At 38.9% G+C, this 26,136-nt stretch overlaps 1 long non-coding RNA gene across 1 annotated transcript; it reads left to right on the forward strand.

The window, feature by feature from the left end:
• Positions 1–2,324: 2,324 nt before the first annotated feature.
• LOC110742628 lies at positions 2,325–14,281 on the forward strand. Its single transcript, XR_002520494.2, has 2 exons — positions 2,325–3,526; positions 11,501–14,281. It is a non-coding gene; the product is annotated as an uncharacterized LOC110742628 (long non-coding RNA).
• Positions 14,282–26,136: the final 11,855 nt, after the last annotated feature.

Here is a 26,136-nt window from a genome sequence, read left to right on the forward strand (position 1 = left end):
AGGTAATGCATTTGTTAATTAGCTAGATTTAACTATTCCACAGTACAATGTTATCTGTCAATTTTAAAACAAATAATAAACCACATACAATATAATTCGGAAAAAAAAGCAGAGACTAAACAAGGGCAGAGGAAAGGAACTAAGAGGACCAGCAGCTAGTTGAAATGGATCCCAAAACCAAGAGAGTGATCACAAGGATAGAGACAGGGGTCTAGGAGCCAGATCAAGGACTCACTCAGTGTTGCAGACAATCATTTGAGATAACACGGGCTCCTCCAAGGCATCCTTCCCCGAGGGCTTCTTTGTGCCCATTACTCTTCTTGATGCAGCAAGAAGAAATAATCAAATTATTGGCCATGACTACCAAAATAGGCTCTCAATATTCGTAACAGAAATGATCATATTAAAAGCTAAAATGTTTAGAGACAAATGATTGTTTTGGTTCCAAAAGCTCCGCTCAATTTCTAAAGGTCTGAACAAAAAGTTTATAATGTAAACACTGGAGTTGGAAAGATCACAGGGTAATGTAAAAGCCATTTCTTTCCTCTCAGCACAGCCACTGCTGCCTACCTAGAACAGAGGCAAATCTCACAGTTGTGAGGAAGAAGATAATGGGGAAAAAAGAGCAAGAAAACAAGTAATTGATATGAATTCCTGAGAAAAGGGCCTCCATGGAGCTGGGGTGAAGCCTCTAGAAGAAATCTAAGGTAGTTTTGGGGAGGACCTGAGAGCATAGTAAACTTCTGCTTCCCTTCCCAGGATGTAGCCCAGAGATACCTAAAGCCTCTTGGCGAAGCCTATATCAAACATTAGGCTACAGCTGAAAACTGGCGAAGTCTGAGAGATGTCCTGGTAGATCGGCCTGAGCACAGCTTCACCGAGACTCAGCACCTCCAGTGGTATAGGAAAGCAGACAGGAGTTCCCAGGGCCCCCTTGAAAAGGGTTCAGGAAAGCAAAGAGAGGTCCTGAGATAGGGATGGAGGGCACAGGTGCCTGGAACTAGCACATGAAGGCCCATGGCCGGGACATAATGGGATGCCGGTGCACAATGAGAAGGATCAGACAGATGGAGTTATATCTTATAGATGCCAGAAGACAGAGATGTCTATCAACCAGATTCACCCTCTTTACCAAATCCTGGATGAGAGAAAAGTTACCTCATCCCCAACCCCCAGGTCTTACAGCACCCATGGGACACAGAGGTACCTTCAATTGGCTGTATTAAGAGTTCTACCACAAAATGGCCATAGGGGCTCAAGAGCTAAACTAAGCTGGGTTGTAGGGAAATAAAGTTACATCTTTGCTCACCTGAATTTTGTGACTGTGAAATTTATATCTGCTAACAGATCTGGATCCAGAATAACTCTGATTTAACACTGAAATCTCCTAAACTACTGGCTTGGGACATCATAAGTTTTCACTAATTGAATTGTACAGAATCCAGAAATACATAACTATGAAATAAAATTTTGTATAAAGCTACATTTCAGACTAGTGAAGAAAAGCATATTCAATAAGTCAATTTGGTATAACTAGTAACAACTTGGGGAAAAAATTAAGACAAATCTCATCTCACTCTTTATACCAAAGTAAATTTCATAAAGATCAAATATTTAAACCCTGAAAAAGAAACTAGAAAAATGCCTAAAGAAAACTGGGTGTATTTATTCATAATCTTAGAAGGAAGAAGACTTTTTAAAGAATGACACAAAACATAGAAGCATGATGAATATTAATAAATTTAGCTGCAAATATTTTTAAATTTCTATGCAATAAAATATAATAATGAACAAAATCAAAGACAATTGGTAAACTGGCAATATTGTTTACAACCCATGTTGTAGATAAAGGGCTAGCTTCCTAAATTTAAAAGGAATGTGTATATACCAGGTGCAGTGGCTCACGCCTGTAATCCCAACACTCTGGGAGGCCAAGGCAGGCAGATCACTTGAGGCTGGGAGATTGAGACCAGTCTGGTCAACATGAAAACCCTGTATCTACTAAAAATACAAAAAATTAGCTGGGTGTGGTGATGCATGCCTATAATCCTAGCCACTCATGAGGCTGAGGCAGGAGAATCGCTTGAACCCAGGAGGCAGAGATTGCAGTAAGCCAAGATCACGCCACTGCATTCCAGCCTGGATGACAGAATGAGACTCTGTCTCAGAAACAAACAAACAAAAAAGAAGGTACACTCCAGATATACTTGCAAAAGTATTCCATCAAATATGTTCATTACAGTATCATTTTTAGTAAAAATATATGTTATTATATATTATACATTATAATATACAATTATATATTATAATATTTTGTAATAAAAATATATATTATTTTTAATAAAATTTTCTTTAAGAAGGGAGCTAAGGAAGGATTGCCTGAGGCAGACCATACAAATGGCAGGTAGGGCTCTTGGACAGTATAGACTTGACACAGTTATATTTCTCAGCTAACAAAATAATACCTCATCCTTTATTCATACCATAAGGCTTTTGTATTTTCTTTTTAATTAACTTACCAAAAAATATTGATTAGAGTCCTACTATATTCTAAGGATAGTCTATTACATCTTTTCAATAAAGCTGGACCTTGAGGGATTGGTGTAATTTCACCAAGTAGAAAAGACAGGTAAGGCATTACAGAAGGACAAACAAACATGGGGCCATGAAAGTTTATGGTGTGCTTGATGTGCAGGATAGAGCACACATGTATTACATGGGGGGTGGAAAGGGGTGCAGAAGCAGTGTAGCCAGAAAATGAGGCTGCAGCCAGACTCTGCTGCAGAAGCCATTGGTTTTTCAGCAAAAGATTATTATTGTTAAATTTGTATTTTAGAAAATAACTCTGGCAGCTGTGTGCAGGATGGAATGAACAGAGAAGGAGGCAAGAAGGCCAGATAGCTGGCTGATGCCACAGGTGATGAGGTCAGAACAAGGGCAGAAGATAGAATGGACAAGAGAGAGACACTGGGAACATTTCAGAGATAGTTTAACAGAATGTGGCTACTTATAAGATGTGGGAAATGAAGGAGATTAAATCATTTGATATAGTATTAACAACACATAGTTGATCAGATGTGAGAGGCAAAGAAAATGAACACATTTCTAGTTTTGTTGACTATGAGAAGGCGAAGCTTTTAATCAACACAAAGAGTCCAGAAAGGGAAGCATTTTGGTAGAGGACTGGAAGATATGCTAAATTTTGGAGGCACTGGGTTTAAGGTACCTATGGGGCACATAGACACAGATGTCTGACTGGTATGTGGAAACATGGCAGGAACATTGGGTGTGAAAAAGACTGCACTAGCATATGGATAATGCTAGAAGAGAAGGGTGTGGAGATAGACCTTCAGAGAATCTTTGCATTTCAGGTCTGGGTCAAGGAAGAGGAGTCAGCCAAGAAGCTGGAGAAGGAAGAGAGAGTGTGAAGAAAAAGTAGTGACCCAAAGCCACAAGTGGAGTGAGCGAGGGAAACCAGCCCTGAATGGTAGAACTACAGAGTGAGACCAACAGAGTCCCATGGAAGGTGGGCAGCATAATCTGTCTCCTCAGCCCCACTCAATTTTCCCCCGCTGCTCTATAATTTGAAGAATTGTTCAGCTTTTCATATAAAAACTCACAAATACTTTCAAAAAAGTAAGTGGTATATTCCTTTTTATCCTAGGGATTCATAAATATGAAAGATGAAGCAACTCTCCCTACACCACTTGGCAAGTCAAGGACAATGAAGTTTAGAGTTTCCCAGGCCTTAGTCCAAGACCCAGCAGCCAAACCTTTCAAGCACATAAATAAACAAAACCAGCAAAATAAACCAGAGTTGACCAAAAAAAACCATGCAAATTAAGTTATGTATTTTTTCTATTTTCATGAGAAAACTTGCTTCTGACAAAAATACTAGATTCCTTTCTTATGTTTTAGATGGTGTGTTCTTGTTCCTTTTTAAGTCTCATAAAAAAATTTCCCCATAATCTTCATGTTCCTTGAATCCTGCCAAAGCCATGGACATTCCTGAAGAGTAGATTTATGTAGAATACTGAATCAACAATTTCTACGCATTTCATTTCACTACGTTTTTGGGAGTCACTAATTGTTTAATCTTGTAATTAATCGAAAGCCCTTCTAGTTGTGTTTGCTCAGAAAAAAACAAACTGACTCAGATTGCAAGAACATACTATTAGACATGCCTTGGAATTTATATAAGAAACCAATAAGTTAGCATAAAAATAATTGAGATGTATATATTATGACTTAAAGCTGCCAGGCCCAGGTATGGTGGCTCACTCCTGTAATCCCAGCATTCCGGAAGGCCGAGGCAGGCGGATCACCTGAGATCAGGAGCTCAAGGCCAACCTAGCCCACATGGTGAAACCCCATCTCTACTAAAAAAACACAAAAATTAGCTGGGCATGGTGGCATGCATCTGTAGTGCCAGCTACTCAGGAGGCTGAGGCAGGAGAATTGCATGAACCCGGGAGGTGGATGTAGATGGTACAGTGAGCCAGGATCACACCACTGCACTCCAGCCTGGGCAACACAGCAAGATAGCCTCAAAACAAAACAAAACAAAAAAAGACTTAAATCTTTCAAAGCAAATAAACAAGATACAAAGATGTTTTTCATAAAGAATGTTTTTTAAAAATATGCATAAGATGTATCCAAAATAAGACCATTTTATTAAATCGCATTTTTAGGGTCAGAACTCAAACTAGACACTGGAAATGAGCTCAGCAGGTGAACAGGTAGTTGTTTTCTAAAATAAAGTACTAAGGACTCAGTGATGGAACTTGAAAGAATTATAATAATTTTTTCTTATAAAATCAATTTTTATCTGTAAATTTAAAAAACGATCTCACATTTTCACATAGACATTTTAATAACTGGAAAATTTAATTCTGAGCTAATCTAAGTAAAATTGACTTTCGCTGGTATCAATGTGGTGAAGGGAACTTCCACAAATCCAGTAAATTCAAGAGATGCCGGAGTATCTCTAGTTTAAGATATAGCTGGTCTTCCCCTCTGGTCTTGAAGCAAGCAGTTGCTCTTCTCCCTCCGGAGCTGATCCCTTCCCCTGCACTTTAGATCCCAGTCTTTCTATCCTCCTCAAAAAATTACCAACTCCACTGGTACCATCTTCGTGGTATCTCCTTTCTCTGGCTCCACTGGATCCATTTGTCTTACGTGTAAATTGTGTCTCTGTCTTGGAAATAAATACACCTGTGAAAGTAACCCTGAGATCCACCCAGGATGTATCCCTTCCTCTTATTCCTTTCGCCTGGCATTTCTTGACTGGTTGTCTCCACCAACTCCTTCCTTCAGCACCACCCACTCATGGCTTTACCTCATTTCCTGTAGTGAGGATCCTGCTCACTACCTTTACTTCCACTCAAAACCATAAATTGCGGTTCATCAAATCAATGGCCTATTCTCAAACATCATTTCTCTTGAATTTATAGCATATGACCCTGTTGGCCAGCCCCTCCTCAATAACTAGCTGGTTCGTGTAAAACTTAGATCATTTGAATTTTCACAATGGTTAAGAACACAGATTTTGTTGTCAAGCAGACCTGGCATCATCGTTTAGTAGCTATTTGACCTCAGTGAAAATTCTTAAACTCCTATCAGTCTCAGCTTATTCATCCAAAAAACTGAGTAACTCTTCCTCCTAGGGGCAGCTGTGAGAATTAGTTAATAAAATGCATGTAAAATTCTTAGTATAGTAAATGCTCAGTAAAAATTACCTCTCCTACTGATTACTCCCCTGTGTTCTTTGCTAACTCCTCTCCATTCTTGTGTCCCTAAATGAGGATTTCTCTCAAAGCCCTACACTTTTCTCTCTACTAGCTCCCCTTTAGACACTTCATCTACTCTTACTGTTTCCAGTATGTTCACTACACTATAATCTTCTAGTTTTGGCTTTGACTTCTCTGCCAAGCGCCAAACAACCCTACTTCACAAACTACCCTTGAGGATATTTCTGCATGAATGAGCTGTCATTCCTCAAATTCAACACACAACAAAAAGATATCATCATCTTCTACCTCCTCCCAACCTCCCTCAGTGGCATCACAGACATGGAATCTAAGAGTCATTCATTAATCATTCTTCCTTCTCACCTCCCTACCCCTCACATATCCAATACCCTGTTTTTACTTTCTAATTTCTCTCATTTCTGATTATGCCTTTTCATTTCAATCACCAACACTCTAGCCTGAACCCTTATCTTCTAGCACCTAGATTATTGAAATAGCCTCTCAACTTGTATGCTTGTATCTCGTTCACCATCAGCAGATTAGTTTTCCTAAAATGTCAATTTAATAGTACTTCTCCCTTGCTCAAAATCCATTTACACCTACTTTTCCCTCCCATTGTCTACAAGATGAATTAAAATGGCTGTCTTTAATTCAAGATCCTCCACACCCAGACAGTAATCAACCTTTCCAATTTTATCTTCCAACCAAAATCTTCTAGGTTAAAAACTAATTTATCTTTGTATTCTCAATATCTATCACAATATCAGTCAATAAATAAAACTGAACTGAGCTATTCTAGCTAATATACTTCCATAATTTAGAGTCATTTGTTAAGTGAATGTTAAATTTATTCTTAATTCAATCCATTTGTCTAATGAATATTTATTGCCAAAGAGCCTAAAACTGTATAAGCAGTATAATTAAACAATATTTACAAATGAATGAATTAGTCAAGATAGGCCAATTTATGCTGAGATAACAAATAATCCCAAAATCTTAGTGGTGCTACACACAGCTTATTTGTCACTCATACAAAGCTGAGGCAGGGGAGGTTCCATGAAGCTGCCCTTCATGTGGAGTCTTGGTATCCCTACATGCTTCAATCGCATGGACGTCTGTATCAAAATATCATTCCATAATCACCATGTCCAGAGAAAAGAGCATGGAAAATCATATGTCATTCTTAAACCCTTTCACCTGGAAGGAATACAAAACATCTTCACTTACACGTTATTTATCAAAGCAGGTTTGCTTTGTGGCCCCAGAATGACTGAAAGGAAAGTGTTTGGTCACTTTTACCAGTAACCAAACACTTAACCACTTAACAAGCATCCAAATCTCCAGATACTGCTTGCCACAGACTCCAGGATGACTGAAAGCACATTACATAGAAAGGAAGTTGGCAGAACCATGGCGGAGTGGGAAGTAACAGCAGTTAAGGAGCTGCTTGGGGAGGATAATGCACATATCAGCATCTCAGAAGGCAACTCTTCTGAGAGAATCATTGTTCTGGCCAGATCTATTAATGCCATCTGTAAAGCATTTGCTGTGATCACTAAAAATCTGGGAGAGGACATCAGCCACTCTGCAACCAGTGGGACCATTGATCCTCACGCAGCCTGTGGCCCAACTGGGTTCTGGTGCATTGGCATTCCTGTGAACTCGCTTTTTACAAAATATTTATCCTTTATAACCAGTGTGGCTCTTTCTTTGGTAAAGGCAGGTACAAGAGCAAGGAAATAGGAGACAGCACAAAGCTCAGGACCAGGTGGCAGGGCAGGCTGGAAGAAACGCAGGCAGGCCATCACTATTATGTCACCTATCATTGATTATGTGGACCAGACTTCATGGCCATGTTGGAAACTCTCTTTGGTCCCTGTGGCAGGCATGATTATCCAGGATCAACCCAAGTTTTTTAGCTCTCTGGTCAACTTTGATGGTGTCAGGATGGACACAGCTCAGGCAACAAGGCATGCTTTTCCCACACCATCCAGGAGACACCAACCATGTGTCTCAACTCTGACCTGGAGAGACCACCTCTGGGGTTTACCAAGCGGCATCAGATGGAAATGCAAAAGTCTCATTTCTCTATATTGTGTAATGATACCAGATTCCATGAAACTTAATTCAGCTCTCCAGACATGAAAATCTCTTGGGCCTAGTTGAGCACCTTTGCATTCAAGTTCCCTTGAACTCACTTTTTCTAAAATATCTAGTTGGGTGCATCAGAAGTCAAGTCATCAGAATTCAATGAGATCTGTCAAATATCTGATATACAACTTAAAATCAGATCTGCTGGCAACGTTAGCTTTGCCTATAGAGGGTACCCAGAACCCTTCTGCTAGTTACCACTCACGCTCCATCTGTGAATTTTCTGAACAATTGGCAATTCCATGTTTTTAGTAGTCTATAATTTTGTTTCTACATTACTTTATCATTAAGTTGCAATTTTTGTACATTGTTGTAATGGCTTTCTGTGTTAAGCTGTTAACACTGAGTGTCCTACTTCATTTTATAAGTTTTTTGTTTGTTGTTTGTTTTCTTTCTTACTCATGGGTATACTTTTCTCTGTTTGTCAAGAAAAAGTAATAAGAGACTATTAATAAATTTGGGTTTGGTTATGTAATGTCAAGACATTTTTGAAAAAAACATAAAAGATGTGTTGAAAAATAAATTGAGGGGAAAGACATATATAAGTGATATTTTTTCTAATCTTAAAAATAATACTTGTTCTCAATGCCAACACATAATGTCGTACGGTTGTGTTTTCAAAATGGTGACCAGTGAGAAATAAAATCCACTTTCCTAGTGCCAGGAGATCTGCATCTCCACTATGGTTAGGGGAAGAGTCTTTCTAATGTTTCCAAAAACTTCGTAGAGGCTTCCAGTGGTCTTATTTCTCCTACAAATTCAAATTGTGCAGACAAGCACAAAGCAGAAAACTGAATCCTACCATCCACTCCCAGGAAAGTGACCCCTGTTAATATTTTGGGGGTATACACTTCTTTTGTACTACTCAAATATTATATCTGAATAGGTAGATTGTTTAAAAAGATATAACTATGCCATAATATTCTCCAACTCACTTTTTCATTTCTCCTCAATGTAATGACACCAGATTCCATGACACTTCAGAACCATCTTTCACAGAAACATATTTACATGAAACTCTATACCAGGTGTTCTTCTAGGGGCCAGGGATAAAGATGTGGAAATAAAAATAAAAGCCCCCAGAAAGCTTACCTTTTGAGGAAGAGGAGAGGGAGGACAAAAAATAAAAAGGCAAAGACAAAACAACAGATCATACATTTTAGTTAATAGTATATACTAAGAAAAAAATAGTTAAAGAGATAAGGAGGAGTGAAGAGGAATGATATTTTAGATAGAATAGTGTGTCAGTCAGGGTCCCAGCAGAAAAAGAGCTTCACCCTCAGATGAATCAGAAGAAGAGATTTCATTTGAAGTTCACAGAGGCATAAATGGGAGGCAAAGCAAAAGGGAAAAGGCAGTACTATTCCAAGGGCTGAAGGAGCAAAGACAGAATAGAACAGGAGAGCCCAGCGCCAGCTGGGGCCATGGAGAAGGGTCATCTGGAGTTGCGGGAATGCAGCGACTTCTAGAGATGCAGGCCTGAATCAAAGAAGGAGTGGGGGAGAAATACCTGGCCTTTCTCCATTCCCCTCTGTGCTGGTACCAATCATGACAGAATCCAAAAGGAAGCCAAAAGGGCACAGGAGGTGGTGGGGTGAAAAGAGTGAGAAGTCATCAGATTTCAGATAGTTTGAAGATAGAGCCAGTGAGTTTTGCTGATTGATATGGGGAGAGAAGGAAAGAACAATATCAGGATGACACCTAGGTTTTGGCCTAGGTGCTGATCAATAGAGTTACAATTATTGAGATTGGAAACAGTGAGGAAGAAGCAGGTATGGAAGGTAAGAGTTTGGTTTTGGACATGTCTGGTTTGAGATGCTTATTAGACATACAAGTGGAAAGGTGAATTTGGAGCTTAGAGGAGATATAAATTTGGGATTTGTCTGAAAATAGATACCCTTGGGGCTGGTTAAGATCACCTAGAAAGCAGTATGATAGACAACCAAAGAGAGTCAAGGACACTGTCCCTATAGCACTCCAGCATTTAAAGGCTCAGGAGATCAGATGCAGCCAGCAGAGGAAAAGCAGAAGATACGTCCAGTAAAACTGGGAGAGGATGATGAATGGGAAACTAAGTGGAGAGAGTATTTCAAAGAAAAAGGAGTATTGCCCAAGGGATTTGGCAGCATAGAGGTTCCTAATGACCCTGATGAGAATCATTTCCATGAAGCCGTGAGGGTGACATCCTGATTGCAATGAGAGAGAAAATAAAAGGCGAGGACACGGAACCAGCAAATACAGGCTGTCTGTTTTACTGGTTTGGTGATGAAGAACAGCAATAACTTGGGGAGAACTTGGGAGAGACACCACACATTGTATGCTGATGGGAGTGATCCCTCAAAGAGATGAAAATTGATGCTGCAGAAAGGAGAGGGCATGATTGCAGAAGCTGGGCTTCAAAGATTCAGTGCTGAGATAGGCTGTCCCATATAGGCCCAGGGACTGAGACCATTTGAAAGATAACAACAGAGGAGACCATCTAGACGCATAGCCAGATGGAGTTGGAGGTAGAAGATAAGGAAAACCTCTCCTGATAGCCTCTATTTTCTCAGTAAACTAAGAAGCAAGGTCATCAGCTAAGAGTGAGATCAGAGGAGAAGGTGTTGGAGGTCTGAGGGTAGAGGAGAATACATGAAATGCTCCCTCTTGGTGAAAGGAAAAGATAACTGATACAGTTTGGATGTGTGTTCCCGTCCAAATCTCATATTGAAAGGTAATCCCCAACGTTGGAGATGGGGCCTGGTGGCGGGTGATTGGAGCATGGGGACAGATTTCTCATGAATGATTTAGCACCATCCCTCTTGTTACTGTTGTCCCTGCCACAGTGAGTGAGTTCTCGTGAGATCTGGTTATTTAAAAGTGTGCGGCACCTCCCCACTCACTCTTTGCTCCTGCTTTCGCCTTGTAAGGTGCTTGCTCCCACTTTGCCTCCCACCATAATAAGTAAAAGCTCCTTGAGGCCTCCCCAGAAGCAGATGCCACTATGCTTCTTGTACAGCCTGCAGAACCATAAGCCAATTAAGCTTCTTTTCATATAAATTACTCAGTCTCCAGTGTTTCTTTTAACAATGCAAAAACAGCCCAACACAGTAACCTACCGTAAAAGTGGGGTAGGAATGCCTGCCTCTGTTGCAATAAACCTTAAGTAGACCAGCCAGTAGAGTGGATTTTCTCTACCTGTTTTCTCCCTCCACATTCAGCTGCTCAGGTGCAGGTATAGAGAAGCCAAAGAATTGGGTTGTCCCAAGGTTCTGGGTTTTTCTTTATAATGGCTGTATGTAGACTATTTTTTCATGCAAAATGATTTGTTATTCTTAATTTGACAGTCCAGTAATGGCTCATATATCCATCATAGTGAAGAAAATAAGTGATATCTTTTCAGTGATATTAAACATAACTGAATCTAGGACTTACATTTTTTATTTGAAAGCTCTGGGCAGTTTATTCTGAAAGAGCATTTGGAGTATGTCAGGATGATGATGCCATTTGTAATGTCATTTGATCTTTAGGATTTATACTAAGAAGTAAATTTTGAAATCAAGCCTGTGAAGCAGCATATTAGTGACTTACACAACGAACATTTATGTATTCCCACATAGGTCTGCAAGCCATCTGGACTCAGGAGGCCCAGGCTGAACTTGAGACTTTCAGCTGGATTCAGGTGTGCTCCTCGGTTCTCCTTTCTAGATGCAGGCTGAAGTGGCTGCACCTTCCTATAGCATGTTTTTCTCATGGTGATGAAGGAGAGGTGGGTGCAGGACGTGCAATGCCCCTGAAGACCTTGACTCAGAACAAACACACTGTCACCTCCACTCACATCCCATTGGCCAAAGGAGGTAACACGGCCAGGCCCACATTAGTAGGATGCAAAATACAATCTTCCCACAGTAGAAAGCACTTCAAATTCCCATGGCCAAGGACAAGAACATATCATTTTATTATAGGATAAAGTGAAAAACTAGGGACAATAATCTTGGTTACTGCAGGGAAAATAAGACTTCTTAACATTATTGAGAACCATAGACTTTATAGTCAGATGGTTTGGGTTTCCTGTGTATGAGAATTTGATATTATACATGATGCAATCTAAAACCTCAGAAACTCTCTAGACTTCTGGGTTCAGAATGATTAGTCAGTGATCTGAATCTCTATCCATTCCTTTTTTAATCTCCTAAACTGCTGTTGAATTGTTTTCAAATGGGCCCAAAAGTTATATTTCTGAATCTGAATTTAACACAAGCTAGCCCTCTGAAAGGCAGTCCTTTCTTCCCTCCTAACCAAGTTCAGTGCTTGGAAAAATTACCTATTTAAGATCCTTAAGCTCCATAAATTTAAAAGAACACTGTTTCCTCAAGCAAGCTTTTCTAGTTCAAATAATTTCAGAATGGAGTCTGTTAGGAAATGGTCCAGAGGTTGGGTGGGGGATGGAAGGAAGACAGGGACTTACAAGGGATATTGCAAATGACTACCTTAAAATACCAACATAAAGCAATGGGTTCCCAAAGTCCTTCACACTGTTATCAGACACAAAGATTTGAACAAAAATAAATGAAACATAGAAATCAAAAGGTTTTCTTTGAAGTCTCAGGGTTATTTGCTTCTGAAAGCAAATGTGTTGTTCTCGCCTCTTAGCAAAACACTTTTCCTATTGATTCATCACTTTATTGCTTTTCTGTCTTCTCAGAACTTGAATGGGGATCCAATCCAGTGGTCAGTAATCTTTCTTCTTGACTGTTTCCAGAGACCTTGCCCTTTCCATCTTTGCTCACAGTTTCTTCAGTTTGTTTCTTTTGACTCTGTTATTTGATGCTCTTTACTATTATTGAATCCTTGAAGCTATATGCAGATTTTGTTTAATGTTTTTAACAAATACACACATTCATTTAGAGAAAAAGTGAAATGCATTTTTAAGGTCATGCTGAATCAGTAAATGTATTGTTGGGTATTGTGGTCATCTCTTCTTTCAGTGGGAAATTTTAGCTTCCTGGATTCTGTGAATTTTGCAGAAGTACTTGATTGTGATAACTTCTTCAAACCCTTTCTTTACGTTACTAAGTCTGAGTTTGAAGGCCTGAGAACCCAGTCAGCTGCTAATGCAAATCAGAGTTCAAAGGCTGGGAAGCCTGGAGTTCTGCTGTTGAAGGGCAGGAGAAGAAGGGTGTCCCAGCTCCAGTAGAGAGGCTGAATTCACCTTTCCTCTGCCTTTTGTTCTATCTGAGCCCCCAGATGATTGTCTCGTGCCCACCCACATTGACGGCAAATCTTTCCCACTCAGTCTACCACTCACACATTGCTAAGTGCAAAACATCCCACTTCTTTTTTTTCTTTTGTCTATAAATTTGTGAGGCAATTCCAGAATCACGGCTTGTCAAGGCCCTGCAATGCTTCCACATTATGGTTAGTAAGAATTCTAAGCTGAAATCATGGAACAAGGCAAAGTCAAGCCAGTCAGAGACAGAAAAACTATCTATTATTCTATATTATTATTTAAGAAAATTACTTGGCACCTTACGTTTTAAAAGAAAAAGAAAGGGATGGGATTGTGGACATTTTTAAGTTTTTAACTTTAGGTTATTTACCTTGATTTAACCTGACTCCTTACTACATTTTACATAAGAAAGTAAATAATCGACTAGATAGACTGATTATTTTAAATCCAGCTTACTATTCAGATATTAAAAAGCTCAGACAAGTCACTGGATTGTCTAACCTTGTTGATTAATTTGACATGCTTGCCATATTAAAAATTTGCATGAACGAAATTGTCATTTAGCTCCCATGAGCCACCCAGCTTCCAAGTGTTAGGAAAACATTTACTTCAATGAACATTTATTAAGTGTCTTTCACCTTCCTGGAAAAGATTGTTACTTCTCTATTATCTCCTTCAGGGCATACCTTCTTGAAGGTAGATATATTATATTGAATTAATTTCCAGTATAATATCCTAGGATGGTTTTATTAACTCAGTGTTTATTCAATTAATAATAATTAAATGCATTTTTTCAGACTCAATCACTGATCACTTGGTAGTAATTACCTCGATAGAACCACAAAATGGAGTCAGAAATAACAGTGTGACTTCATCTGGATTAAATTAATAGGGTTTACGGTGCATTTCAATGGATAATGACAAGGACAAACGCCTTTGGGGCAAAATTGCATGACATGATTAAAGGGAGCAATGCTGACTTTTATTTTAAAATATAATAGCTTTACAATCTAGTCTCTTCACCAATAATTGTTAATTCCCAATATTTTCTAATCCTTCTGGGCATATTAAAAAAGGGGAGATTGTATATTAAAATATAATTCCCTTCTGGCCCCAAATAAGAATATAAATAAGGAATCTGAGTCTAATTATCTAGCATTACATTAGACCCTTAAGAAAAAAATAAATGTAAAGTTCAAAAATGTGCATAATGTTTTAGTCTTTTAAGAGACCTAGAGGCCTCATTTATCATTAGTATAGAAAACAAATACAAAATATACATTGCTATTTCTTTCAACTTTCATAGTTTAAAATAGATCTTATCTTCTCTTCCTTTTCTTCCTTCCCCTTTTCTCTTTCCTTCCCTTCCAAATAATGCAGTCCTAAAACCATGAATTGGGGCAGAGTAAGGGAAGCATTTGTCCCCAAAGGAGAGAGCCACCATGGCCCAGAGCAGGGTGTCATAGAGCAGACACTCTCTAAGATGGCTGCCCCACAGGGATTTTAAAGCCTGAGCTGAGTAAGAAGAGTGTCCACCAAAAAGGGGCAATCTGCTGTGGGCTGCCAGAACTCAAAGAGGGTGAGGAAAACATCCAGGCGTGGGAGCTTCCCAGAGTGTTGAAGCTGATGGTGTAATTCTCAGTCTGAGTCTGAAGGCCTGAGAACCCAGTCTACCGCTACTGCAAATCAGAGTTCAAAGGCTGGGAAGCCTGGACTTCTGCCATTTAAGGGCAGAAGAAGGGTGTCCCAGCACCAGTAGAGAGGCTGAATTCACCTTTCCTCTGCCTTTTGTTCAATCTTAGCCCCCAGATGATTGTCTGGTGCCCACCCACATTGATGGCAAATCTTTCCCACTCAGTCTACCACTCACACAAACACACCGAGAAATGATGCTTTACCAGCTATCTAGGTATCCCTTAATCTAGTCAAGTTCACACCCAACATTAACCATCACACCTACCAAAGATGCATCACCTGAGTGTAATCATGAAGAAACATCAGACAACCCCAATTTGAATGACATTTTACAAAATAGCCTTTGAAAAGTGTCAAGGTTGTGAAAGTCAAAGAAAAACTGAGGACTTCTTCCAGACTGAAGGAAACTAAAATGACAACTAAATGTGATGTGTGATTTTGACCTGGCACCTTCTGTTATAAAGCATATAATTGGGATGGTCAGCAAAACTTAAATGGGGTCCAAGGATTAAAGTTAGCAAAGGGCCAGGTGCAGTGGCTCACAGCTGTAGTCCCAGTGCTTTTTTATGGTGGGAGGATTGCTTAAAGCCAAGAGTTCAAGACAAGCCTAGGCAACATAGCCAGACCCCATATCTCCAAAAAAAAAAAAATTTAGGTGGGCGTGGTAGTGTGAACCTATAGTCCCAGCTACTCAGGAGGCTGGGGCAGGAGGACTGCTTGAGCCCAGGAGTTTGAGGCTGTAGCAAACTATGATCATGGTATTGCACTTCAGCCCAGTTGACAGAGACCCCATCTCTTTAAAAAAAAAAAAAGTATCAGTGTTAATTTTCTGATTTTGATGGTTATATTGTGATTATGTAGGAGAATATGCTTGTAGGGAAATACATACTAAAATGCTTACAGGTATGAAGACATGAGGTCAACAACTTACTCTAAAATTGTCAGAAGAGCAAAAAACTTTTTGTTCTCCTCTGTACTTGCAACTTTTCTAAAAGTTTGATACTGTTACAAATATTAAAATGTATTAAAAATAAAATAAGTCTCAATATTCAATTTGGATTTTTCCCATTTTTTATTTTTGTACTCTCAGTATCATGCAAAATGTACCTGGAACTCCTTAAGAGTAAAGGTTGCATCTCAACCACCTTTGCATCCCCCAAGTTCCTGGAACACACAGGCACTCAATAGCGTTCCTTGCACTGAGAATGAACACATCCCTATCAGTCCCCTTATTTATATTTCCAATTGTGGTTACTTTTACCTGTCAATTTAAATGATGCTTCTGGGAAATAAATTAAAACGACAATGCCTCTGAGCGATATTTCTCACTCTTCTCTATTGCCTCAACTCATGTCTCTGGGCCCATCCCATTCGCCACATAAAATTAAATGATAGAAACACATATTCTAAACAATAAAAGTCTTTATTTTGCATACAACTTAGTCATTATGTAGTGGTTGTTTAGCTGTTACTTATAGACCATTTTTTTTCTACCCTCTCTGTCTTCTTATGCACATGGTTCTTTATTTTTCTAAATTCAACTTCCGTATAATCTTTTTTACGTATGTTATACATTAGAGCCCTTAACCTAACTGTTGTAGGCCACATCCTTAAATTTTTCCTTGGCATCCAGATGAACATTTTGAGCCATGATGTAGAAAGCTTCCTGGGGCCAATCAGCCACCCACTATGGCCAGCACAGTCGTCCCTAGTGCTGTGGAAAGAGTTTGACAGTTTTATTATATTTTGCCATTAAAGTTTTATAAAAAGTAATAGAAAATGAGAAAATGGAATGGTTGATGCTAGCAAAAAATATATGTTTCATAAAACTAACATTACTGAGAGAAAAATGGAAATCAGTGGACATGCCAAATGCTGTAGATCTTCCTCCTTACTCAGAAACTCATTGGGCTTAAGCCAGGTGGCAGCATGTTCTATTGCAGGGGGAAAATAATCAAAGTTAAAGAACATATATGACACGTTAGAAATACATCTTCAAATAACACGTTTGATATTCAATTTTCATACATGCTTTCAGGAAGACCACACACACACACACACACACTCACATACACAAGTAGTGTACTGTCTACAGGGTTCATAAGAGAAAAAGTCCCCTCCTCTCCTAAAAAAAAGTCCCCTCCTCTCCTAAAAATCCAGGGTTGTCATTTTCAGCAGCCATGGCCTAGGGTGGTTGTACTGCTGAGAGCAACCATAGAAGTGGTCAAGACAAGCACCCTCACCTCAGCAGTGGTGGTGGAATCACAGACCTCTCCACCACTCCCATGAATCTCATATATGAATGTCCAGGAGAAAGGACCATCTCTTTTATCTTTTTTTTATTTTTTATTTTTTGGCTATGGTCATGGTTCAAACCAAGATTGTCATAGATTTTATGCAAATTTTTCACTTGGGTTCCAAATTCAAACTCAAATCTAAAGACTGTGTCTTACGTTGTTCTATTTTAACTAGTTATTTTAACACAAAATATCTAGAAAGCAGGTCAATATATCTACAAAGCAGGTCAATTTAACATGGAAGAGAAGATAGAGGAGGAGGAAGAGGAGGAAAAAGAGGAGAAAGATGAGGAAGAGGAATAAGACAATAACGAGGAAAAGAAAAAAATGAAGAAAGAGAAAAGGAAAGTGGAAATGGAATGGAAGCAGCATGAAATGCTGATAGAAAGATAACAAGGAAGAGAAGGCTACCACTTGCTTGGAGGAGCCCAGATTTGACTTTATGACCTCTACATCTGGTCACCACTTTGGAGTGTCCTTTCTAATTTCCCTCTCTTTTTCCCCTTTCCTTCTATATTAAAAGGTCAAGAGCACCTGGTCAGAGCCCTGGTCACTGGGATCTTGTTCAGTTTCCAAGTCACTAGTGTTAGTTAACAAGGACAGTATCATTCACATTTGTATAGTGCATCCCACTTTCTGAAGCGCCATCACTTGGGGAACATTATTTCATTGTGGAAACTGAGACCTAATATTGTTTAATAGAAACCAAAAAAAATGAAAACAAAACAAATAACATGGTGGTGGGAGTGTATGTATGAATGTCAGACTTTCTCTCAAGTCTCTGGTCTTAAACTCAAAGTTTTGGGTTTTGTGTTTTGCTCCCCATTCCACAGTATCTTAGGATAGTTCTGTGTGTTCAAGCAGATAGGAAATCAATAGTTTTACTTAATCATAAGTAGATAAACTATAAAGCTAGTTTCTATGGCTGTGGAACTGTGTAGTAACTCTCATAAAATTAAGAAATTAAGCCACCGCACACACCATACACATAAAGACATATACTACATAACATGCCAAAGTTATTTCTAACTGATGAGATTTTAGGTCATTTGTGTGTTCTTGTGTTTTCCAAATCTCCTAAAATGAACATTATCACTTTTACAAATAAATGTTTTTTGTTAAAAAGTCTAAGGCAAACATGTAAAATTCTTACAGGAAACATGTAAGAATTTTTTTTAAAACATTCTCAAATTCTGCCCTCTTTTCTTCATACACATAGTGGAAATTATAGGAGTGATATTCAAATAACATCAAATGACAGTCAGCAAAATTAATAATAATAATAACTCACTGAAATTAAGAAAAGTTTTGTTTACTTCCAGGATAAAAAATACATATATATACATAATTATTCTGACTATACATTAGCTATTGATTAGCTGCCAAAGTATTGTTACCTAATTTAATCTAGAAAAACAATAATATTTTGCTATCTTCCCTCCTCAAAGATTCCTGAGCCTTGGTAAACAATAAGCAGCTCCACAAATGAAAAATAGCTATTTCTGAGAGAGTCAATATCAGCCAGCCTCAGGGTGCACAGGATCATAGAGCAAACCAATAAAATTCATTCCTGTATTTACTCAGGGGATATTGCTGAGGGCGTAGTTATTTTGCAGCACCCTGTTTATGAAAAATTCATCACTGGTCTTCTTAGCGTTAGGAATAATTTTGCTCCTTTTTAGTTTGGGGCCATATCGCTTTCTATATTAGCTACTGGAAAGTTTAGGGCAGACTTTATAGCCAACATGAGCAAATAGACCCATTCTTACAGCACACATTTAATGTATAATGTAACTCCTAGCTTCATCTGCATCTTCCTACCCTCCTTTAGGGTTCTGGTACTCTCGTCCACTTGTTTTCCATTTTACTTATCTCTTTGTACCATGTGTATTTTGGTAAATAATCTTCAATCCTTTCTGGGATAAGAAGAGCCACATATAGATAAATGCATATTTATACACACACACACACACATATTCTAATTGCAAATATGTGGATTATTGACCTTTGGCTGTGTCAGTTACTATGTTTTTCACACTGTGCTTACCTACCACAAGTAACACTCAACATATAATCTTAATATACTACCCCAAATGCATGTCCTTTATCATCTTTCTAGCTCTTAGCACTTAATATGCCATAAACAATTAGTGGCCAAGTCATTTATATCCAAAGTAACTGCTTCAGGATTTGAACTCAACCATATGATCCCTTTGGCCTCACTGTACTGATTCACACCTCTTAGTATGTTAGCAGAATTTGCCAGATTGCCCTCAAGAGGAAATAGTAATATTTCCTCCCTCAAGCTACTCTCTAACTATAAAAGCACTAATGGTTTGTTTGCAGAGTTGAAGGTGGGGAAAGAGAAAGAAGGAAGAGGAGGCAAGGAGGGAGAGAGAATAACTGTGATATAATTCTAACTATCTGACCCTACAAAGACATGTAACTACTTCCAGTTTCTGAAAAAGAAAATCAGATGCAAGTAAGGTAATGATAAAAGTTACACAGCATGTTTGCCATATTAGTGAGGCAATGAATGCTGACATGGAACTGACAGCAGGCAGACCACATTTTCTCAAAATATTCCAAATAGAAATAAACAAAGTATGCATGTGCCTTTGATCCCAGCACTTTGGGAGGCCAAGGCAAAAGGATCACTTGAACCCAGGCCAAGGCAAAAGGATCACTTGAACCCAGGCAGCATAGCAAGACCCTGTCACTACAAAATACAAAAATTAGCTGAGTACGGTGCATGCCTGTAGTTTCAGCTAATCAAGAGGCTGAGGAGGGAAGATTGCTTGAGTCTGGAAGGTAGAGGCTGCAGTGAGCCATGATCACGCCACTGCACTCTAGCCTGGGATACAGAGTGAGACCCTCTCTGTCTCAAAACAAAGCAAAAAAAAAACAAAACAAAAGTATGCATGTGTATATGTGTGTGTATGAAATAAAGTAGGGCTAGGGGAAACAAGGACCACAAAGAGAGTCCAAATTTGGTGTAATGCAAAGCCTTCCTTTTAATTATCAACAAAATAAGGAAGATTCATAGCTTGATATTCATTAAAAAAAGGTTTTCTAAGGAAAATACAGTTTTGATTTTTTAAACTGTGGTGGATTCCTCCTATATGGAGCTGACACTCAGTAGATTTACTTTTGACCAGTCATCACTTGCAACAAGTATGTTTCAAAATGATTCAGCTCACAGAGAATATAAAATTTTGATCCAAATCAGCTCCTTGAGATGTGGCTTAGGAAAGATTCCAAGGAAAACTGCTGATATTGCAGGTAATGGCATCTGCTTATACTTTCAAAGCCTCGTAAGCTGTTTTTTGGTGGAGTTTGTTCCTAAAATCAGAACTCTAGGACAGGTAGTACAGAATAAAATCTCAGAACATGGCAGAAAGATTCCTGAGCTTTCACAAACTTTGAACTAAGCTATATTTCCTAGAATCATAAACAACAAGTGACAGAGAGAAATTGGAATCCTAGAATTCCCATTCAGACATTCAAAGAAATTGTTAAAATATTCCAGGAAACTGTCTAAAGATATTTTATACAAAAATTTCATAATGTGTTCCACTAAGCACAGAATGAAATAAGTGTACAATTCCTCTACCAATTAGAACCCACTGGCTATGTTCATAAAGAAGGTGATGGGGTCATTAAGTCACATGGCCCAGGCAGACAGTTCAAATGACCTCCACCCTCTCCATGTGGAAGAGGTTGGAGGTTTAGCCAACATTGACTGCCCTGTTATTTGTGTGCCTGGCCCCATTCAAGGTTCAAGGGATACAAGATCAGTAAAGCTCTGTCCAGAAGGCCCTTATAGTCCAGACAAAAAGAGAGAAGTTAACCAACAATTAAAATACAGCAAGAGGCAATATAGTGGCTAAGAGTATCGACTTAGAAGTCAGTTACCTGAGTTCAAAAACTATTTCTGGTTTATGGCTTATATTGGCTATGTGACATTGAGAAAGTTATTCAGCTTCTGTACCTCAGTGTTTCATAAACACACACACAAATGCATACATATATATGCACACATATATACATACATATATACATACATATATGTATACAGGAATACATACACGCAGATGTATTTACACACACCAACACGCATATATACGCATACATACACACAAATGAGTACCTCCCTCATATAGTTGTTGTGAGAATTAAAATATGTTAATCACTTGGAAGATTGCCTTGCTTTTAGTAAGCATTTTATGTTTGCTAAATAACAAAATAATAAATAAAATATATACAAAATCCATAAGAGAGAGCCATGCATGGCTGTGAGCATTACAAAGAGGCATCTCTACCAGCCAGAAGACATCAGGAGTGACCTATCAGAGGATGTATCGCTAGAATAGAATCTGTTTTAGACTTGGTAAGAACAAGCTTAAATTTAGTCAACTTAACTGAGTAAGTGAGAGAAGTGTGCTCCTTAAACTCTTCCCACAGTGTTTTCAAAATGGCAAATGAAACCAAACTAAAAATGGGTCAAGAGTTCCACCCAATTTATAGGAAAAAAAAAATTATTGTAGTTCTTGATTCAAAATTCAAGAGGATTCTACATTCTATTTCCTAATATATTTATTTTTGTTTCAAAATAAAAATAATGGCTTTTATTTCTCCCTAGTGAGTAGAATTGATACTGAGGCAGATGCACCCTGCCTCTTCCGGGGGTAGGCATGTTCTGATTTAGGCACCAAAGGGGCAGAGGGATTAGAAAATGCAAAGGTGGCCGGGTGCGGTAGCTCATGCCTATAATCCCAGCACTTTGGGAGGCCAAGGTGGGCAGATCACAAGTTCAGGAGTTTGAGACCAGCCTAACCAATATGGTGAAACCCTGTCTCTACTAAAAATAGAAAAATCAGTTGGGCAAGGTGGCACGCGCCTGTAATCCTAGCTACTCAGGAGGCCGAGGGAGGAGAATTACTTGAACCTCCCAGGTGGAGGTTACAGTGAGCTGAGATTACGCCACTGCGCTCCAGGCTGGGTGACAGAGCGAGACTCCATCTCAGAAAAAAAAAAGGAAGAAAGAAAGAAAAAAGAAAAAGAAAATGGTATGGGATTATCAGAAAGGGTGACACATTCAGTCTCAAGATTGGGTGTTAAGCCACCTGAAGTGCAGGTGGCAAGGCAATGAGTGTCAGGACCACCAGGCTACACCAGGAGGTGACTCCATGGCAGGCATCCCACAGAAAGCTCAGGAAATGAGCTTTAGAATAGAACAAAGGGCCTACTAGAGATAACTCAGAATGACCCCAAAAATGTGTATTGATAGATAGATACTTCAATCCCCAGGTCTTAACATTAAGAGCTCAGCTAAAATCAGAAGAAAAACGTCATTTTGACCATGGGATTTCACCTGAGAGCTGACTGAAATGCCCCCAAGATGTGATTCCACAGGATGGTGTTTCTAGGTCATTGTTCTTGCAGACAGAAATATGGTTTTATCAATACTCTGAGTATGGAACAACCTCTCTGATTTTGGCTTGCACTAACCAAACTCACAGAAATATATCAACATATAGTAGAATGCTAATTCATCAACTCTTTTGTAAGAGAAAAACTTTTATTGAACTAGAATACTAAGCAATTTAATAATTATTGATTGAATTATCTACCACACACTGAACTAAATATTTTACAAATGCTATCATATTTCATTCTCAAAATAATTCTGTAAGACCGACATCAAAGAAACTGTCAATGCTCATCAATATTTCTGTGCAACTCTACCTTTTCCTGCCTCCTTCTAGGCCACCAGAATATGGATAAGGTGATATGGGTCACTTCTGAGCAGAGGTGGTCAAGTGTGTGGTAGGCCTTCCCTATGTTCTCTCTTTCCCAAACATGCAGCTGAAAAATAAAGGAGTCAGAAATGAGGGGTGACCAAGCATAGTGGCTCACACCTGTAATCCCAGCACTTTGGGAAGCCAAGGTCTCACAGAAATTTGAGACTAGCTTGGGCAACATAGAGACACTCTCTCTATAAAAAAATAATAATAAATAATAGTAAATAAAATTTAATTAGCTGGGCATGGTGGCATGAACCTCTAGTCTCAGCTACTCAGGAACCTGAGGTGGGAGGATCACATGAGCCTAGGGGGTTAAGGGTGCAGTGAGCTATGATTGTGCCACTGCACTCTAGCCTGGGCAACAGAGCAAGACTCTCTCTCAAAAAAGAAGAAAGAAATTAAAAGCCAACAGACTGGAAGAGCAGGGAAGTGACAGAGGGAAGGACATCACAATGAGATTAAAGCTGCTCACTTTTCTAAATACATATTCTTGAGGACCAGGTCTAGCCCAGACACAGTTCCAGCTAAAGCCCCTAAGTGAGCAATGGGAGACAACAGGCTGGAGTGGGCTGCCGCAGGGCACACAGAGAAATGCCAAGGCAGAATGAAAAGAAACCATTTTGAAGGACTTGATAAAAGCAGGAGGTGGAAGGTTGTGACCAAAGGGAAAAAAATCAAAGGTGAATATTTCCAGGGCTAGCAGAAATAGAGAAGTAAAGTCTTTGAAATAGTCAGGGAATGACATTTTTTGAAAGGATCTGGATAGGTCATTAAAATATTAGACTCTTGAAACCAAGGGAAAGCCTTACACTTATGAAACACAAATTCATGTTTTAATATATAACATACACAAATAGATACATCTGATTTACTTGGAATCCTGCCTTATTCTTACTGGTGATTTTCTGCATCCTACCTGTGTGTCACCCAGACTGGTTTATTTTAAACTCTCTAGGATATAGATTTGATACAAAACTTTAATTCAATACCTTTGTCCTTGTTAATAAGAGTAAATCACATAAAAACTGCCAAATCCTTGTAACAAACTTAATGAGTTTACTTTTTTATTGTGAGATATGCAATCATAAAAACATGAACCTGCTATTGCCTTCAACCAAGCATTTCTTTATTTTATCAAAGAAAATATAGGTGATGTTTCACAGACTTAATAGAGTCATTCTTTTAAAACCAGAATATTTAGTATGTTCTATTTTTCAAATTCACTACTTTTTTCTTTCATTAAACGCCTCTCCCAATACTCCTGAGGTGGAGGTGGTAGAAAGGAACTGTGTTACTAACTCAGTTAACACATATGCTATTGAGCTAGGCACAGTGGCACATGCATGTAGTCCCAGCTACTCAGGAGGCTGAGATGGGAAGATCACTTTAAGCCCAGGATTCAAGTTCAGCCAGAGCAACATGTTGAGACCCTGTCTTTAAAAAAAAAAAAAAGAAATGGCCGGGTGGGTTGGCTCATGCCTGTAATCCCAGCACTTTGGGAGACCAAGGTGGGAGGATCACTTGAGGTCAGGAGTTCGAGACCAGTCTGGCTAACATGATGAAACCCCATCTCTACTAAAAATACAAAAATTGGCTGGGTGTGGTGGTGCACACCTGTAGTCCCAGTTACTTAGGAGGCTGAGACAGGAGAATCACCGGAACTGGGGAAGCAGAGGCTGCAATGAGCCAAGAACACACCACTGCACTCCAGCCTGGGCAACAGAGCGAGACTCCATCTCAAAAATTAAAAAAAAAAAAAAAAAAAAAGTGGTCCAGTGAAAACTTCTTGGCTTATGTCAGGATATACCCAGAAGACTGTTTTAATAGCATGACCACCTGAAAGTTAACTGATGAATTTCCACTAAATCAAGTGGGACTTTCTCTGAACTTTTGTACCTAACTTATTTAAAAATCTAAAATAAAGACAAAAGACATTCATACTCAGAGATGAAGCAAAGAAGACTGTACTAGAAAGGACCCTCTACCTCCAAATAAATAAAAAGGCTCTTGCTCAGCCTCTTTTGACTTTGAAATTCCATTTACTGAGGATAAAGCTTATCTTTCTTTCTTTTTTATAAAAAAAAAAAAAACTGCTTAAACTGTAAATATTTCTGGAAAAGGCAGTAGCCTGTTTGAAATTCACAAATTTGGTTCTACAACATTCATAAGATCAGGTTTAAAGAGATATAAGAATTTGGGGTTGTTAGGAAGGGAAATGTGACCCACAAATGAAATAAAGTGAAGACTTGCTAAAATCACATTTCCAGACTTATTTTGGCTAATGTCATTAGAAACATCTCTCCTTGATTTTTATAATTCTTCCAACTACCAGCCTCATCTAGCACTAAACAATGCTAGCTGCATTGCCCCATTGCTTTTATCTCATGGAAATTCACTATTTCCACTTACATGAAAACAAAATTATAATAGCAGTGCTATTTCTTTAAAAATGCCCAAGATGGCTGGGCACAATTGCTAATGCCTATAGTCCCAGCACTTTGGGAGGCCGAGCAGGGTAGATCACCTGAGGTCAGGAGTTTGAGACCAGCCTGACCAACATGGTGAAACCCTGCCTCTACTAAAAATACAAAAATCAGCTGGGCATGGTGGCAGGCACCTGTAATCCTAGCTACTTGGGAGGCTGAGTGAGAAGAATCGCCAGAACCCAGGAGGTGGAGGTAGCAGTGAGGCAAGATCATGCCATTGCACTCCAGCCTGTGTGATGGAAAAGACTCCATCTCGGGAAAAAAAAAAAAAATGCCCAAGATACTTACGCCAAAATTGTTTGGAAAATGTGAAATATTATCATGGTAGGTGTGCCATGATGTGATTTATTGGAAGGTCGAGGTCCCCAAGATAGGTGCGCTGTTTGATGCTCCTTTCTTCTGTACTTACAAGATTGCTCTCCTTTGACCTCAGGCCCAGCTCTTGAGAACCAATATGTCTTACCTCCAAGGTGATTAATCATATTGATTGCACCTCAAATGTGATGTCCCTTCTGGTCTGCCTACAGTGATGGAAAGACACAACTATATATCAGAAGAGAGAAGAGGACTAAACTGTACCTGTATCATATTGTTCAGAATGATAATCTATCCTTTTTGATTTGATTTTTAATGATTTTGTGGTGTTGGGTGTTAACTAATGTATGCCACTAGATGTGCATGATCTGAGTACTGGCATGTTAATTTTACTTTCTGAGTCTGATATAACCACAGTGGCACTGG

This window comes from Papio anubis, chromosome 2 (assembly GCF_008728515.1).
Source record: "Papio anubis isolate 15944 chromosome 2, Panubis1.0, whole genome shotgun sequence".
In the NCBI taxonomy this organism is placed as follows: Eukaryota; Metazoa; Chordata; class Mammalia; order Primates; family Cercopithecidae; genus Papio; species Papio anubis.